We start from the raw sequence: 19,721 nt of genomic DNA, 5'->3' as shown, positions 1-19,721 counted from the left end.
GCATGACGTAACAATGTACATATTGGCATGACGTAACAATGTACATATTGGCATGACGTAACAATGTACATATTGGCATGACGTAACAATGTACATATTGGCATGACGTAACAATGTACATATTGGCATGACGTAACAATGTACATATTGGCATGACGTAACAATGTACATATTGGCATGACGTAACAATGTACATATTGGCATGACGTAACAATGTACATATTGGCATGACGTAACAATGTACATATTGGCATGACGTAACAATGTACATATTGGCATGACGTAACAATGTACATATTGGCATGACGTAACAATGTACATATTGGCATGACGTAACAATGTACATATTGGCATGACGTAACAATGTACATATTGGCATGACGTAACAATGTACATATTGGCATGACGTAACAATGTACATATTGGCATGACGTAACAATGTACATATTGGCATGACGTAACAATGTACATATTGGCATGACGTAACAATGTACATATTGGCATGACGTAACAATGTACATATTGGCATGACGTAACAATGTACATATTGGCATGACGTAACAATGTACATATTGGCATGACGTAACAATGTACATATTGGCATGACGTAACAATGTACATATTGGCATGACGTAACAATGTAACAATGTACATATTGGCATGACGTAACAATGTACATATTGGCATGACGTAACAATGTACATATTGGCATGACGTAACAATGTACATATTGGCATGACGTAACAATGTACATATTGGCATGACGTAACAATGTACATATTGGCATGACGTAACAATGTACATATTGGCATGACGTAACAATGTACATATTGGCATGACGTAACAATGTACATATTGGCATGACGTAACAATGTACATATTGGCATGACGTAACAATGTACATATTGGCATGACGTAACAATGTACATATTGGCATGACGTAACAATGTACATATTGGCATGACGTAACAATGTACATATTGGCATGACGTAACAATGTACATATTGGCATGACGTAACAATGTACATATTGGCATGACGTAACAATGTACATATTGGCATGACGTAACAATGTACATATTGGCATGACGTAACAATGTACATATTGGCATGACGTAACAATGTACATATTGGCATGACGTAACAATGTACATATTGGCATGACGTAACAATGTACATATTGGCATGACGTAACAATGTACATATTGGCATGACGTAACAATGTACATATTGGCATGACGTAACAATGTACATATTGGCATGACGTAACAATGTACATATTGGCATGACGTAACAATGTACATATTGGCATGACGTAACAATGTACATATTGGCATGACGTAACAATGTACATATTGGCATGACGTAACAATGTACATATTGGCATGACGTAACAATGTACATATTGGCATGACGTAACAATGTACATATTGGCATGGCGTAACAATGTACATATTGGCATGACGTAACAATGTACATATTGGCATGACGTAACAATGTACATATTGGCATGACGTAACAATGTACATATTGGCATGACGTAACAATGTACATATTGGCATGACGTAACAATGTACATATTGGCATGGCGTAACAATGTACATATTGGCATGACGTAACAATGTACATATTGGCATGACGTAACAATGTACATATTGGCATGACGTAACAATGTACATATTGGCATGACGTAACAATGTACATATTGGCATGACGTAACAATGTACATATTGGCATGACGTAACAATGTACATATTGGCATGACGTAACAATGTACATATTGGCATGACGTAACAATGTACATATTGGCATGACGTAACAATGTACATATTGGCATGACGTAACAATGTACATATTGGCATGACGTAACAATGTACATATTGGCATGACGTAACAATGTACATATTGGCATGACGTAACAATGTACATATTGGCATGACGTAACAATGTACATATTGGCATGACGTAACAATGTACATATTGGCATGACGTAACAATGTACATATTGGCATGACGTAACAATGTACATATTGGCATGACGTAACAATGTACATATTGGCATGACGTAACAATGTACATATTGGCATGACGTAACAATGTACATATTGGCATGACGTAACAATGTACATATTGGCATGGCGTAACAATGTACATATTGGCATGACGTAACAATGTACATATTGGCATGACGTAACAATGTACATATTGGCATGACGTAACAATGTACATATTGGCATGACGTAACAATGTACATATTGGCATGACGTAACAATGTACATATTGGCATGACGTAACAATGTACATATTGGCATGGCGTAACAATGTACATATTGGCATGGCGTAACAATGTACATATTGCCAATGACGTAACAATGTACATATTGGCATGGCGTAAACAATGTACATATTGGCATGACGTAACAATGTACATATTGGCATGACGTAACAATGTACATATTGCCATGACGTAACAATGTACATATTGGCATGGCGTAACAATGTACATATTGGCATGACGTAACAATGTACATATTGGCATGAACGTAACAATGTACATATTTGGCATGACGTAACAATGTACATATTGGCATGGCGTAACATGTACATATTGGCATGACGTAACAATGTACAGATTGCCATGACGTAACAATGTACATATTGCCAATGACGTAAGAAAAAATGTACATATTGGCATGACGTAACAATGTACATATTGGCATGGACGTAAACAATGTACATATTGGCATGACGTAACAATGTACATATTGGCATGACGTAACAATGTACATATTGGCCATGACGTAACAATGTACATATTGCCATGACGTAACAATGTACATATTGGCATGACGTAACAATGTACATATTGGCATGACGTAAACAATGTACATATTGGCATGACGTAACAATGTACATATTGGCATGACGTACAATGTACATATTGGCATGACGTAACAATGTACATATTGGCATGACGTAACAATGTACATATTGGCATGACGTAACAATGTACATATTGGCATGACGTAACAATGTACATATTGGCATGACGTAACATACATATTGGCATGACGTAACAATGTACATATTGGCATGACGTAACAATGTACATATTGCCATGACGTAACATGTACATATTGGCATGGCGTAACAATGTACATATTGGCATGACGTAACAATGTACATATTGGCATGACGTAACAATGTACATATTGGCATGACGTAACAATGTACATATTGGCATGACGTAACAATGTACATATTGGCATGGCGTAACAATGTACATATTGCCCGTACATTATATGGCCATGCGTAACAATGTACATATTGGCATGGCGTAACAATGTACATATTGGCATGACGTAACAATGTACATATTGGCATGACGTAACAATGTACATATTGCCATGACGTAACAATGTACATCATTGGGCATGGCGTAACAATGTACATATTGGCATGACGTAACAATGTACATATTGGCATGACGTAACAATGTACATATTGGCATGACGTAACATGTACATATTGGCATGGCGTAACAATGTACATATTGGCATGACGTAACAATGTACATATTGCCATGACGTAACAATGTACATATTGCCATGACGTAACAATGTACATATTGGCATGACGTAACAATGTACATATTGGCATGACGTAACAATGTACATATTGCCATGACGTAACAATGTACATATTGCATGACGTAACAATGTACATATTGGCATGACGTAACAATGTACATATTGGCATGACGTAACAATGTACATATTGGCATGACGTACAATGTACATATTGGCATGACGTAACAATGTACATATTGGCATGACGTAACAATGTAACATATTGGCATGACGTAACAATGTACATATTGGCATGACGTAACAATGTACATATTGGCATGACGTAACAATGTACATATTGGCATGACGTAACAATGTACATATTGGCATGACGTAACAATGTACATATTGGCATGACGTAACAATGTACATATTGGCATGACGTAACAATGTACATATTGGCATGACGTACAATGTACATATTGGCATGACGTAACAATGTACATATTGGCATGACGTAACAATGTACATTTGGCATGACGTAACAATGTACATATTGGCATGACGTAACAATGTACATATTGGCATGACGTAACAATGTACATATGGCATGACGTAACAATGTACATATTGGCATGACGTAACAATGTACATATTGGCATGACGTAACAATGTACATATGGCATGACGTAACAATGTACATATTGGCATGACGTAACAATGTACATATTGGCATGACGTAACAATGTACATATTGGCATGACGTAACAATGTACATATTGGCATGACGTAACAATGTACATATTGGCATGACGTAACAATGTACATATTGGCATGACGTAACAATGTACATATTGGCATGACGTAACAATGTACATATTGGCATGACGTAACAATGTACATATTGGCATGACGTAACAATGTACATATTGCCAAAGCTTACTTTGGAGATTTACTATATTAACATAATTAATAATAATAGTCACTATTGTATAGAGGACATGTGAAGGTTGGTTGGTCTGTCAGACACTGTCCCTCATCTTATGGCAGGCAGCAATGTAGTGCACTGCATTTTTTAAGGTTTTGATCAGTAACCATGGTCAAATAGTTATATATATATATATATAGAACAAATGTATATATATATATATATCTCAATTCAATTTAAGGGGCTTTATTGGCATGGGAAACTTTACATTGCCAAAGCCAGTGAAATAGATAATAAACAAAAGTGCAATAAACAAAATACAGTACAGAAAACATTACCCCCACAAAAGTTCTAAAAGAATAGACATTTGAAATGTCTCTCTCTCTGCCACTCATGGGAATCACATACACAACACGTACACACTGAAACAGTAATCAGGCGAGGGAATCATCGCTATGTGGTTTTATTGAGAGTGTAAACAATGAGAATGTTTGATGATGTTTCCTGTTATGAGTTAAGGTCTATCGGTGTGTTGATCCTCTACAGACAATGCTTTGATAATGTGTGATATGAGGCCAGCTTTCAGGACAGCTTCCTTATATAATGACCTCTGCACCTTATCAGGTGGTAATATGTTCTGCTCTGCTTCCCTCACACACACACACACACACACACACACACACACACACACACACACACACACACACACACACACACACACACACACACACACACACACACACACACACACACACACACACACACACACACACACACACACACACACACACACACACACAGACAGACACATATACAGTATGTACACACATACATATATATATATATACACACACATATACACACACACACATATATACACACACACACACACACACATATACACACACACACACACCTGCCTCTGCTCTACACTAATTGATGTTTGCCTCGTGAGGACGGATCTGTGACAGAGAGAGACTTGATAACTGAGCGGCTGTAAATGATACCTGTGTGTGGGTGTGTGTGTGTGGTGTGTGTGTGTGCGTGCATGTGTGTGTGTATTTGTGTGACTGCTGCAGTGAGATGATGTCATGGCTGTAGTGGCACACTTGTACAGAGTCGTTGAGTTTTCCAGCAATACTCCCATTCATTTCCTTTGATGAACATCCTTCATGCAAGTTACAGTGCAGCCCACTGATTGTGGTATTGTTGCGCACCACGTACATACATGGACATGTGTAACGTATATGTCAAAGCATGCATAACTGTTCTTGTCCACCCTCATTCCCTTCCTCTCTCTCTCTCTCTTTCTCTCACCCTCTGTGACTGAACACCTGACTCACAGGTGATGATAAGGGTTTTAAGAGGAGAAATAGAGAGCGTTGGAGAGAGAGAAAGAAAGAGCGAGAGAGAGAAAGAGAGAGAGAGTGAAAGAGCAAAAGATAGAGAGAGGTGCATTACCCCATGCAAAGATTGACATGGACACAACACCACCCATTGGTCTGTCACATCAAAATACCAACAACAACAACAGCGTCACTAACACACAGCTCAAACTCACCAGAGAGGGACCTGTTGTTCTGGCAGGTCATGTATCACCATGGCCCACTCCTCTTATTTTGTATCCTTTTGGCTTTTGCTGTTGGTTTGGTTCATGATGGTGATACCGTGCATTGCACCCCTGTAATGGTAAGACAATAGAGACTGAAGGTGTAGGTGAATAAGTTGATATTTCTTTGTAGCAGAGCTGCTTGTCTCTCTCTCTCTCTCTCTCTCTCTCTCTCTCTCTCTCTCTCTCTCTCTCTCTCTCCTACTCTCTCTCCTACTCTTTCTCCTACTCTCTCTCCTACTCTCTCTCTCGCTCTCCTACTCTCTCTCCTACTCTCTCTCCTACTCTCTCTCTCTCTCTCTCTCTCTCTCTCCTACTCTCTCTCCTACTCTCTCGCTCTCCTACTCTCTCTCCTACTCTCTCTCTCGCTCTCCTACTCTCTCTCCTACTCTCTCTCTCTCTCTCCTACTCTCTCTCTCTCTCTCTCTCTCCTACTCTCTCTCCTACTCTCTCTCTCTCCTCATCTCTCCTCATCTCTTCTTATCTCTCTTTTACTCTCTTTCTCCTACTCTCTCTCCTACTCTCTCTCTCGCTCTCTTTCTCCTACTCTCTCTCTCTCTCCTACTCTCTCTCCTACTCTCTCTCTCTCTCTCTCTCTCTCTCTCTCTCTCCTACTCTCTCTCCTACTCTCTCTCTCTCTCTCTCTCTCTCTCTCTCTCTCTCTCTCTCTCTCCCCTACTCTCTCTCTCTCCTACTCTCTCTCCTACTCTCTCTCTCTCTCTCTCTCCTACTCTCTCTCCTACTCTCTCTCCTACTCTCTCTCTCTCTCTCTCTCTCTCTCTCTCTCTTCTCTCTCTCTCTCCTACTCTCTCTCCTACTCTCTCTCCTACTCTCTCTCCTACTCTCTCTCTCTCTCTCTCTCTCTCCTACTCTCTCTCCAACTCTCTCTCTCTCTCTCTCTCCTCATCTCTCCTCATCTCTCTCCTACTCTCTCTCTACTCTCTCTCTCTCTCTCTCTCTCCTCATCTCTCCTCATCTCTCCTCATCTCTCCTCATCTCTCTCCTACTCTCTCTCTCTCCTACTCTCTCTCTCTCTCTCTCTCTCTCTCCTACTCTCTCTCTCTCTCTCTCTCTCTCTCTCCTAATCTCTCTCCTACTCTCTCTCTCTCTCTCTCTCTCTCTCCTACTCTCTCTCTCCTACTCTCTCTCTCTCTCTCTCCTACTCTCTCTCTCCTACTCTCTCTCCTACTCTCTCTCCTACTCTCTCTCTCTCTCTCTCTCTCTCCTACTCTCTCTCGCTCTCTCTTCTACTCTCTCTCTCTCCCCTCTCTCTCCTACTCTCTCTCTCTCTCTCTCTCTCTCTCTCCTACTCTCTCTCCTACTCTCTCTCTCTCTCTCTCTCTCTCTCCTACTCTCTCTCCTACTCTCTCTCTCTCTCTCTCTCTCTCTCTCCTCATCTCTCTCCTACTCTCTCTCCTACTCTCTCTCTCTCTCCTACTCTCTCTCCTACTCTCTCTCTCGGGATCTTTAGAAAGAAAGGAGGGTAAAAAAGAGAAAATGTGTAAATGAAAACACCAGCAGGGAGATGTGGTGTGAGGGACAAAGGGATGGTGGAAGAGGATAAAAACAACAGTGGAAGCAGAAGAGAGGCTGATGGATGTTCTCCCCCACTGTGTGTTCAGTCTGCAAGGATGTATAGGTCATTCATACAGCTCGCTGTTATCCTGTCATTTTCTCTCTCTCTTTCTCAAATCAAATCAAATTGTATTTGCCACATACACATGGTCAGCAGATGTTAATGTTAATGTTAATCAGCAGATGTTAATGAGTGTAGCAAAATGCTTGTGCTTATAGTTCCGACAGTGCAGTAATATCTAACAAGTAATCTAACAATTCCCCAACAACTACCTTATACACACAAATCTAAAGGGGTGAATGAGAATATGTACATAAGTGCTGTATATGGTTGAGCGATGGCCGAGCTGCATAGGCAAGGTGCAGTAGATGGTATAAAATACAGTATATACATGTGATATGAGTAATGTAAGATATGTAACCATTATTAAAGTGGCATTATTTAGAGTGCATTGTATAAAGTGACTAGTGATCCATTTATAAAACTGTCCAGTGATTGGGTCTCAATGTAGGCAGAAGCCTCTCCGAGTTAGTGATTGCTGTTTAGCAGTCTGATGGCCTTGAGAAGCTGTTTTTCAGTCTCTCTGTCCCAGCTTTGATGCACCTGTACCACCCTCTGGAAAGCCTTGCGGTTGAGGGCTTGTTTTCCTGACACCACACTCCAAGTGCCCTCACCTCATCTCGTTGTTGCTGGTGATCAAGCCAATTACAGTTGTGTCGTCTGCAAACTTGATGATTGAGTTGGAGGTGTGCATGGCCACACAGTCATGGGTGAACAGGGAGTACAGGAGGGGGCTGAGCACTCACCCTTGTGGGGCCCCAGTGAGGGTCAGTGAGGTGGAGATGTTGTTTCCTACCTTCACCACCTGGGGGCGGCCCGTCAGATTGTCCAGGACCCAGGGCCTCCAGCTTGATGATGAGCTTGGAGGGTACTATGGTGTTGAATGCTGAGCTGTAGTAGATGAACAGCATTCTTACATAGGTATTCCTCTTGTCCAGATGGGATAGGGCAGTGTACAGTGGGATGGCGATTGCGTCATCTGTGGACCTGTTGGGGAGGTATGCAAACTGAAGTGGGTCTAGGGTGGCCATTCAAGGTGGAGATGATATGATCCTTGACAAGTCTCTCGAAGCACTTCATGATGACAGAAGTGAGTGCTACGGGGCGATAGTCATTTAGTTCAGTTATCTTTGCCTTCCTGGGTACAGGAACAATGGTAGCCATCTTGAAGCATGTGGGGACAACAGACTGGGATAGGGAGCGATTGAATATGTCTGTTAACACACCAGCCAGCTGGTCTGCGCATGCTCTGAGGATGCGGCTAAGGATGCCGTCTGGGCCAGCAGGCTTGCGGGGGTTAACAAGTTGAAATGTTTTACTCATGTTAGCCACGGAGAAGGATGGGGGGGGTGGGGGGTGTGCAGTCCTTGTTAGTGGCACTGTATTATCCTCAAAGCGGACAAAGAAGGTGTTTAGTTTGTCTGGAAGTGTGACGGCGGTGTCCGTGACGTGACTGGATTTATTTTTGTAGTCTGTGATTTCCTTTAGACCCTGCCACATATGTCTTGTGTCTGAGCTGTTGAATTGCGACTCCACCTTGTCCCTGGCATTTCGCTTGTTTGATTGCCTTGCGGAAGGAATAGCTACACTGTTTATATTCAGACATATTCCTAGACCTCTTTCCATGGTTAAATGCGGTGGATCGCACTTTCAGTTTTGCACGAATGCCGCCATCCAACCACGGTTTCTGGTTAGGATAGGTTTTAATACTCACAGTGGGTACAACATCTCCAATGCACTTCTTTATAAACACACTCACAGAGTCAGCGTATAGGTCGATGTAGTTCCCTGAGGCTTGACCAGAACATATTCCAGTCAGTGTAATCAAAACAACCTTGAAGTGTGGCTTTCGATAGGTCGGACAAGCGTTGAATGGTTCTCGTCACTGCTACATCCTGTTTGAGTTTTTGCCTATAAGATGGAAGGAGCAAGATGGCGTTGTAGTCAGATTTAATGAAGGGAGGGTGGGGGAGGGCTTTGTATGCATCACGGAAGTTAGAGTAGCAGTGGTCGAGGGTATTGCGCATGCGTGTAGCGCAATCAATATGCTGGTAGAATTTAGGTAGCCTTGTTCTCAAATTTTCTTTGTTAAAATCTCCAGCTATAATAAATGCAGTCTCAGGATGTATGGTTTCCAGTTTGCATATAGTCCAGTGAAGTTCCTTGATGGCCATCTTGGTGTCTGCTTGAGGGGGAATGTACACAGCTGTGACTATAACTGACGAGAATTCTCTTGGTAGGTAAAATGGCTGGCACTTGATTGTAAGGAATTCTAGATTGGTTGAGCAGAAGGACTTGAGTTCCTGTATATTGTTATGATTACATCATGAGTCTTTAATCATAAAGCATACACCCCGCCCTTCCTTTTCCCAGAGAGGTGTTTATCTCATGGAGAAGCCCGATGGCTGAACCGATTCCGACAACATATCCCGAGAAGGCCATGTTTCTGTGAAACAGAGTATGTTACAATCTCTGATGTCTCTCTGGAAGGCAACCCTTGCTCGATATTCGTCTAACTTGTTGTCAAGAGACTGGACATTGGCTAGCAGTATACTCAGGTGTGGTGTGCACGTCTACAGAGCCTGACCAGGTGGCCGCTTCATCTGCCCCTAATGCGGCGTCGTTGTTTTGGATCGCCTACTGGAATTAGATCCATTGTCCTGGGTGGTGGTCCGAACAGAGGATCCGCTTCGGGAAAGTCGTATTCCTGGTCGTAATGTTGGTAAGTTGACGTTGCACTTATATCCAATAGTTGTTCCCGGCTGTATTTAATAAGAAGATGTCCTGGGGTAATGTAAGAAATAAAAATACATTAAAAAAAAGTACTGCATAGTTTCCTAAGAACTCGAAGCGAGGCGACCATCTCTGTCGGCGCCATACTGTTCTTCTCTCTCTCTCCATCTCTTGCAATTCTTCTTCATCTTTTTCTCTCCCTCTCTCATCTTGCTGTCATTCTCCATCTTCTCCCTAACCAGCCTGGTCACATAGACAGACATACAGACAGACTGACAGAGAGAGAGAGAGGGGCTGATGCTGTTTGAGGGAGAGGAAGTGGAATAATCTGACTGGAAATAGAGAAGGTGTCGTTCTATCATCACTCTCTCTCCTCCTTTATCACACCAGCAGAGCTATCCATATCCCTCTTTCTCTCATTTTCTCATGTGTGCACAGTACACACTGACACACTCACACACACCAGCTTGTGTTATTCCCCATATGAGGTGGGATCATGCTCAGTCTGTGACGTCGCTCTATCATGTCGCTTTAGAATCCTTCTAACCTCTTTCCTCCCAAGCCCTACCATCTCCCCATCCCCCGCTGCATTCTGCACAGCCTACATACCCCTCTGCATTCTGCACAACCTACATCCACCGCTGAATTCTGCACAGCCGACACCCCCCCGGCATTCTGCACAGCCTACATCCCCCACTGCTTTCTGCACAGCCTATATCCCCCTCTGCTTTCTGCACAGCCTACATCCCCTCTGCTTTCGGCACAGCCTACATCCCCCGCTGCTTTCTGCACAGCCTACATCCCCTGCTGCATGGAGGAGTATATGTAGCACTGGAATATGTGCATGTGTGAGTCTGACCTGCAGGTTGTGTGTGTTAGTGTGGGTGAACTGTAATGTGTGTGTCTGTGTGTCAGATCTGTGGTGTGCGAGCATGTATGTGTGTGACCTGCATTCTGTTTGCACACATATGTGTATACTACTGTGAAGCAGTAACTAACCCTACTCTGACCCTATGTCACACGCCTGTGGAGGATGGGGGAGTAATCAACACAGCTCCACCCCCCCACCATTTGTCAGCCTCCATCCACCAAGCAGAGATAGTGTAATTATCTGATGTGGGTTACCGTGCCCAAGAGACAGAGAGGGGGTGGGGGTATAGAGGGAGAGGGAGATAGAGAGATAGAGAGGCACAAAGAGGATAGGTGAAACAGAAAGAGGATAAACCTGGGAGATAAAGGGAGACAAAGAAAGGAGAGAGAGAGATAGAGAGAGGGGGGGAGGAAAGTAGAAGGGTTGAGAGGGGTGATGAAAACAAGGATACACTGCCCTGCTGCACACAAGAAAGGACGTGACACACACATACACGCACCATGAGTGGCAAGGTCGTAGTATTCTGCACATCCATATATCTCTCCATCGCTGACCCAATGGAGGTTCAGGACAGGCACGAAGACACAAAGGCACTAAAACATTGCTCTGAGCGTGTGTGCGTGTGTGTGTGTGTGTGTGTGTGTGTGTGTGTGTGTGTGTGTGTAAATTAATTATGACCTGCACTCAGCATTAAAGCCATCAGGAAAAGACATGTAGAGCTCTCTCCTCCTTTCTCTCTCTTTCCTTCTCCTCTCTCTCTCTCTCTCTCTCTCTCTCTCTCGCTTTCTCTACTTTTGCTCTCTCTCCTTCTCCTCTCTCTCTCTCTCTCTCTCTCTCTCTCGCTTTCTCTCCTTTTCTCTCCTTTCGCTCTCTCTCCTTCTCTCTCTCTCGTTTCTCTCCTTCTCCTCTCTCTTTCTCTCCTTTCGCTCTCTCTCCATCTCTCTCCTTCTCCTCTCACTCTATTATCTCCTCTATCTCTCTCTATCTCTCCTTTTGCTTTCTCTCCTCCTCTCTCTCTCTCCTTTCGCTCTCTCTCCATCTCTCTCCTTCTCCTCTCACTCTATTATCTCCTCTATCTCTCTCTATCTCTCCTTTCACTCTCTCTCCTTTCTCCTTCTTCTCTCGCTCTCTCCTTTCTCTTGCTCTCCTTCTCCTCTCTATCTCCTTCTCCTCTCTCTCTCCTTCTCCTCTCTCTCTCTCTCTCTCTCTCTCCCTCTCTATCCCCTATCTCTCTCTCCCTCTCTATCCCCTCTCTCTCTCTCATTCTCCTCTCTCTCTCCCTTCTCTCTCCTTCTCCTCTCTCCTTCTCCTCTCATCTCCTTCTCCTCTCTCTCTCTCTCTCTCTCCTTTCTCTCTCTCTTCTTTTCCTCTCTCTCTCTCCTTTCTCTCTTTCCTTCCCCTCTCTCCACTCTTCTCTGTGAGTAAAGGCGTGGGTGGCATGGTGAGATGGAGGGTGGCATGGTGAGATGGAGGATGGTGTGGTGAGATGGAGGGTGGTGTGGTGAGATGGAGGGTGGTGTGGTGAGATGGAGGGTGGCATGGTGAGATGAAGGGTGGCATGGTGAGATGGAGGGTGGCATGGTGAGATGGAGGGTGGCATGGTGAGATGGAGGGTGGCATGGTGAGATGGAGGGTGGTGTGGTGAGATGGAGGGTGGCATGGTGAGATGGAGGGTGGTTTGGTGAGATGGAGGGTGGCATGGTGAGATGGAGGGTGGCATGGTGAGATGGAGGGTGGTTTGGTGAGATGGAGGGTGGCATGGTGAGATGGAGGGTGGCGTGGTGAGATGGAGGGTGGTGTGGTGAGATGGAGGGTGGTGTGGTGAGATGGAGGGTGGCGTGGTGAGATGAAGGGTGGTGTGGTGAGATGGAGGGTGGTGTGGTGAGATGGAGGGTGGTGTGGTGAGATGGAGGGTGGTGTGGTGAAATGAAGGGTGGCGTGGTGAGATGGAGGGTGGCATGGTGAGATGGAAGGTGGTGTGGTGAGATGGAGGGTGGTGTGGTGAGATGGAGGGTGGTGTGGTGAGATGGAGGGTGGCATGGTGAGATGGAGGGTGGCTTGGTGAGATGGAGGGTGGCATGGTGAGATGGAGGGTGGCATGGTGAGATGGAGGGTGGCGTGGTGATATGGAGGGTGGCATGGTGAGATGAAGGGTGGTGTGGTGAGATGGAGGGTGGCGTGGTGAGATGGAGGGTGGTGTGGTGAGATGGAGGGTGGCATGGTGAGATGAAGGGTGGTGTGGTGAGATGGAGGGTGGCGTGGTGAGATGCAGGGTGGTGTGGTGAGATGGAGGGTGGCATGGTGAGATGGAGGGTGACGTGGTGAGATGGAGGGTGGCGTGGTGAGATGGAGGGTGGTGTGGTGAGATGGAGGGTGGCATGGTGAGATGGAGGGTGGAGTGATGAGATGGAGGGTGGTGTGGTGAGATGGAGGGTGGTGTGGTAAGATGAAGGGTAGCATGGTGAGATGGAGGGTGGTGTGGTGAGATGGAGGGTGGTGTGGTGAGATGGAGGATGGCGTGGTGAGATGGAGGGTGGTGTGGTGAGATGGAGGGTGGCATGGTGAGATGAAGGGTGGTGTGGTGAGATGGAGGGTGGCATGGTGAGATGAAGGGTGGTGTGGTGAGATGGAGGGTGGTGTGGTGAGATGGAGGGTGGTGTGGTGAGATGGAGGGTGGTGTGGTAAGATGAAGGGTGGCATGGTGAGATGGAGGGTGGTGTGGTGAGATGGAGGGTGGTGTGGTGAGATGGAGGGTGGCGTGGTGAGATGGAGGGTGGCATGGTGAGATGGAGGGTGGTGTGGTGAGATGGAGGGTGGTGTGGTGAGATGGAGGGTGGTGTGGTGAGATGAAGGGTGGTGTGGTGAGATGGAGGGTGGTGTGGTGAGATGAAGGGTGGCGTGGTGAGATGGAGGGTGGCGTGGTGAGATGGAGGGTGGCGTGGTGAGATGGAGGGTGGCATGGTGAGATGGAGGGTGGCGTGGTGAGATGGAGGGTGGCGTGGTGAGATGGAGGGTGGTGTGGTGAGATGGAGGGTGGCATGGTGAGATGAAGGGTGGCGTGGTGAGATGGAGGGTGGCATGGTGAGATGAAGGGTGGTGTGGTGAGATGGAGGGTGGCATGGTGAGATGGAGGGTGGTGTGGTGAGATGGAGGGTGGTGTGGTGAGATGGAGGGTGGTGTGGTGAGATGGAGGGTGGCATGGTGAGATGAAGGGTGGTGTGGTGAGATGGAGGGTGGCGTGGTGAGATGGAGGGTGGCGTGGTGAGATGGAGGGTGGCGTGGTGAGATGGAGGGTGAGATGGAGTGGAGGTCATCTTGTGTAAAGCATCTCCCTGTAGAGGTTCAAGACTGCTAATATCTGGGCCGTGAAATGATCTTGTCATGTCTCTAATGTGTGTGTGTTGCGTCTCATTGCCCTCTCCCTCCTGTCTGCTTACTGTGTGTGTTGCGTCTCATTGCCCTCTGCCTCCTGTCTGCTTACTGTGTGTGTTGCGTCTCATTGCCCTCTGCCTCCTGTCTGCTTACTGTGTGTGTTGTGTCTCATTGCCCTCTGCCTCCTGTCTGCTTCCTGTGTGTGTTGTGTCTCATTGCCCTCTGCCTCCTGTCTGCTTACTGTATGTGTTGTGTCTCATTGCCCTCCGCCTCCTGTCTGCTTACTGTGTGTGTTGCGTCTCATTGCCCTCTGCCTCCTGTCTGCTTACTGTGTGTGTTGCGTCTCATTGCCCTCTCCCCCCTGCCTGCTTACTGTGTGTGTTGCGTCTCATTGCCCTCTCCCCCCTGCCTGCTTACTGTGTGTGTTGCGTCTCATTGCCCTCTCCCCCCTGCCTGCTTACTGTGTGTGTTGCGTCTCATTGCCCTCTCCCCCCTGCCTGCTTACTGTGTGTGTTGCGTCTCATTGCCCTCTCCCCCCTGCCTGCTTACTGTGTGTGTTGCGTCTCATTGGCCTCTCCCCCCTGCCTGCATACTGTGTGTGTTGCGTCTCATTGCCCTCTCCCCCCTGCCTGCTTACTGTGTGTGTTGCGTCTCATTGCCCTCTCCCCCCTGTCTGCTTACTGTGTGTGTTGCGTCTCATTGCCCTCTCCCCCCTGTCTGCTTACTGTGTGTGTTGCGTCTCATTGCCCTCTCCCCCCTGCCTGCTTACTGTGTGTGTTGCGTCTCATTGCCCTCTCCCCCCTGCCTGCTTACTGTGTGTGTTGCGTCTCATTGCCCTCTCCCCCCTGCCTGCTTACTGTGTGTGTTGCGTCTCATTGCCCTCTCCCCCCTGCCTGCTTACTGTGTGTGTTGCGTCTCATTGCCCTCTCCCCCCTGCCTGCTTACTGTGTGTGTCCACGGCTCCTCCTGGTACAATCTGCTTTGTTCCCTGCTCTCGTCAGTAATGCACTAGATCTCTTGTGGTATAACGGAATCAGGGAAGTCCACACACACACTTCGTACATCAGTGTCAAATACCACCAATGGGCTCCAGGAGTCTTTGCGTGTGCGTTTGTGTGTGTGTGCGTGTATGTGTGTGTATTTGGGGGGATAGTGAAGCCCATCTGTTCAATCAGCTAACACACAGCTCAGACACCCAAACATACCCCACAAGACATGCCACCAGAACAGACTCTGGGAAACACACAGTACTACAGTACATAGAGACATGACAATATAATACCCACTGCTAGTAGTCATGTACTCCTCTAACAGTAAATATAATACCCACTGCTAGTAGTCATGTACTAATCTAACAGTAAATATAATACCCACTGCTAGTAGTCATGTACTAATCTAACAGTAAATATAATACCCACTGCTAGTAGTCATGTACTAATCTAACAGTACATATAATACCCACTGCTAGTAGTCATGTACTAATCTAACAGTAAATATAATACCCACTGCTAGTAGTCATGTACTAATCTAACAGTAAATATAATACCCACTGCTAGTAGCCATGTACTAATCTAACAGTAAATATAATACCCACTGCTAGTAGTCATGTACTAATCTAACAGTACATATAATACCCACTGCTAGTAGCCATGTACTCCTCTAACAGTAAATATAATACCCACTGCTAGTAGTCATGTACTAATCTAACAGTATATATAATACCCACTGCTAGTAGCCATATATCATTCAAAAAATCTTTGCATATTTCAAAGCCATATCAAGTACATTGTTTGTAAAATAGCTGCTATTGAACAAGGGGACAAAGGGACGAAGCTTCCAAAGCTGTTTTTCCCGCTATTGCATTTTGAAATGTTATACGATCAGAGCACATTTTTCTCTCAGGTGCATTGTGGGGAGGAGAGTGGTTCGCTCATCGCTCATCACATCAGCAGGCCCCAGCGAGGGCACAGGCAGGGCTAGCTGGGTTCTCAACTCCACAATATATACGTCTCAGTGGAGATGGGTTGGGACGACTGTGGGCAGAGTGAACCTCATCATCGAGGCACGGTCAGTCGATACGAGGAACCAGTCAGTGGTTGTATTTGATTAACGTTTTATTAAAAAGTAGGGCTTTCAGCAGTGGTGGAAAAAGTACCCAATTGTCATACTTGAATAAAAGTCAAGATACATTAATAGAAAATGACTCAAGTAAAAGTGAAAGTCCCCCAGTAAAATACTACTTGAGTAAAAGTAAAACTATTTGGTTTTAAATATACTTAAGGTTTCAAAGTAAATGTAATTCATAAAATGTACTTAAGTATCAAAAGTATAAGTATAAATCACTTAAAATTCCTTATATTAAGCAAACCAGACAGCACCGTTTTCTTGTTTTTAAAATGTAGGGATAGCCAGGGACACACTCCAACACTCACACATCATTTACAAACCAAGCATTGTGTTTCGTGAATCCGCCAGATCAGGTAGTAGGGATGACCAGGGATGTTCTCTTGATAAGTGCGCGAATTGGACCATTTTCCTATTCTGCTAAGCATTTCAAATTTAACTACTTTTGTGTGACAGGGAAAATGTATGGAGTAAAAATTACATCATTTTCTGTAGGAATGGAGTGAAGTAAAAGTAAAAGTAAAAAATAGTTGTTACGGCTTTCTTCTATCTCCTCCTCGGACGAGGAGGTGTAGCAAGGATCGGACCAAAATGCAGCGTGGCTATTGCAATCCATGTTTATGAAATAATAAAGAAACACGAACTATACAAAAACAATAAACGTAATGTGAAAACCGAAACAGCCCTATCTGGTGCAAACACAAAGACAGGAACAATCACCCACAAAATACACAGTGAAACCCCGGCTACCTAAATATGGTTCCCAATCAGAGACAATGAGAATCACCTGACTCTGATTGAGAACCGCCTCAGGCAGCCAAACCTATGCTACACCCCTACTCAGCCGCAATCCCAATGCCTACAAAACCCCAATACGAAACACAACAAAATAAACCCATGTCACAACCTGGCCTGACCAAATATATAACGAAAACACAAAATACTATGACCAAGGCGTGACAATAGTAAAGTACAAAACTACTTAAGTAGTACTTGAAAGTATTTTTACTTAAGTACTTTACACCACTAGGTTTCAGCAAACAAAGAAAGGCACACATGTGGTCCAAAAAGTTATACTTTTAACTCACCTGTCCATAGAACATTCTTCTAAGAGTATTGATGATCATCCAGGTGCTTCCAGGTGATTTTTGGCAAACTTGAGTAAACTTTTTGGACGAGATGGGTCCCATTATGTCTGGCGAAAACCAATCATTCCACAGTAAGAACCTTATACCAACGGTCAAGCATGGTGGTGGTAGTGTGATGGTTTGGGGATGTTTTGCTGCTTCAGGACCTGGACAACTTGCCTTAATAGAAGCAACCATGAATTCTGCTCTGTATCAGATCATTCCACAGGAGAATGTCAGGCCATCCGCCTGGGAGCTGAAGCTGAAGTGTAGCTGGGTAATGCAGCAAGACAATGATCCAAAACACACAATAATGAAAATGGTTAAAAAGCAACAAATTTTACGTTTTGAAATGGCCTAGTCAAATTCCAGACCTAAACCCAATTGAGATATTGTTGCAGGATTTGAAATGAACAGTTCCTGCTTGAAAACCCACAAATGTCGCTGAGTTAAAGTAGTTCTGCATGCAAGATTGGGCCAAAATTCCTCCACAGCGATGGGAAACCGATCAACAACTACAGGAAGTATTTGGTAGGAGTCACTGCAGCTAAAGGTGGCACAACCAATTACTTTTTCACACAGGGAAATTGGGTGTTGCATAACTTTGTTAATTAAATAAATAAATAGTACGTATTTTTTTTGTTATTTGTAAACTCATGTTCTCTTGATCTAATATTAGGTTTTGGATGAAGATCTGATGACATTCAGTGGCAAAAATAGAAAAAAATCAGGAAGAGGGCAAATACTTTTCACGGCCCTGTGTGCTGTTTGTATGTTGATAGGCAACCCTTCTTTACTACAAAGATCCTGGCTGTCTAATTATTGACAGAGTTGGAGCAGGTCTCTTTGCTGATGTCGTGTTTTACTTTGAATGTGAGATGCGTGACCTCAGCTCAGACTATCAGAAGATTGGGGCGTAAAAATATTTTTTCATAGTTTTCTTTTTATATAAAAAAAAGTATTTTTGTATGTGTCAATTTCGACCAGCACACCCAACAAAACAATTGTCCAGCCCATCTGGCATTTGACAGGATTGCCAGATGGCCAGTCCGCTCCTGGCAGGAGGAAACTGGAGGAGACGACACTCCTACTATTACCACAAACCCAAGGGAGACATGAAGTGAGTGGGATTAGGTAACAATGTGCTTCTTGGAAATATGATGTGTTTGTTTTCACAGAATTTTGCAGCTCCGCCCCTGTACACAAGGGAAAGTTGCTTGGGGGGCCATGAAGGGAACGATCAAATGATTGTTTTCAACACAGGCATATCTCTGATGTCCTGTTGGACGTGCATTATTTAAGCCCTTCGAGCGTGCGTTTGTGTGTCCTTGAGTGATCTCACACATGCCATTCTCTCTCACCTGAGGAGTCAGTTGGCTAGAAGGACAAACAAGATTCCATTTCACCTTGATTGCTCATCCTTCTTACATGACAGAAAGAAAAGCCAAATCTGTCATAATACCATATCTCCCCTTGAGCTGACTTGAAGTGTTTGTGTTTGCACTGATAGAGAAGGTAGGAAGGTATCTGAAACAACACTAAGGGTGTACTATTTTCTAATTGCAGTGCTCACAATAGAACTGTAGAGAGAGGAAGAGAGATAATGAGCACTACCATTGTGGTTCCACATTACAGACTTGGTTGGACAACAGTTCAGTGACGTGCAAAAAGCACTAAAGAAAAGGGTGTAGAGATTAGTCACTGTCAAACGTCTATACACAGCAAGGACATAAAGAGGTGTAGAGATTAGTC

The sequence above is a fragment of the Oncorhynchus kisutch genome, linkage group LG21 (assembly GCF_002021735.2).
Source record: "Oncorhynchus kisutch isolate 150728-3 linkage group LG21, Okis_V2, whole genome shotgun sequence".
Classification (NCBI taxonomy): domain Eukaryota; kingdom Metazoa; phylum Chordata; class Actinopteri; order Salmoniformes; family Salmonidae; genus Oncorhynchus; species Oncorhynchus kisutch.
This window is presented reverse-complemented; position numbering follows the sequence as displayed.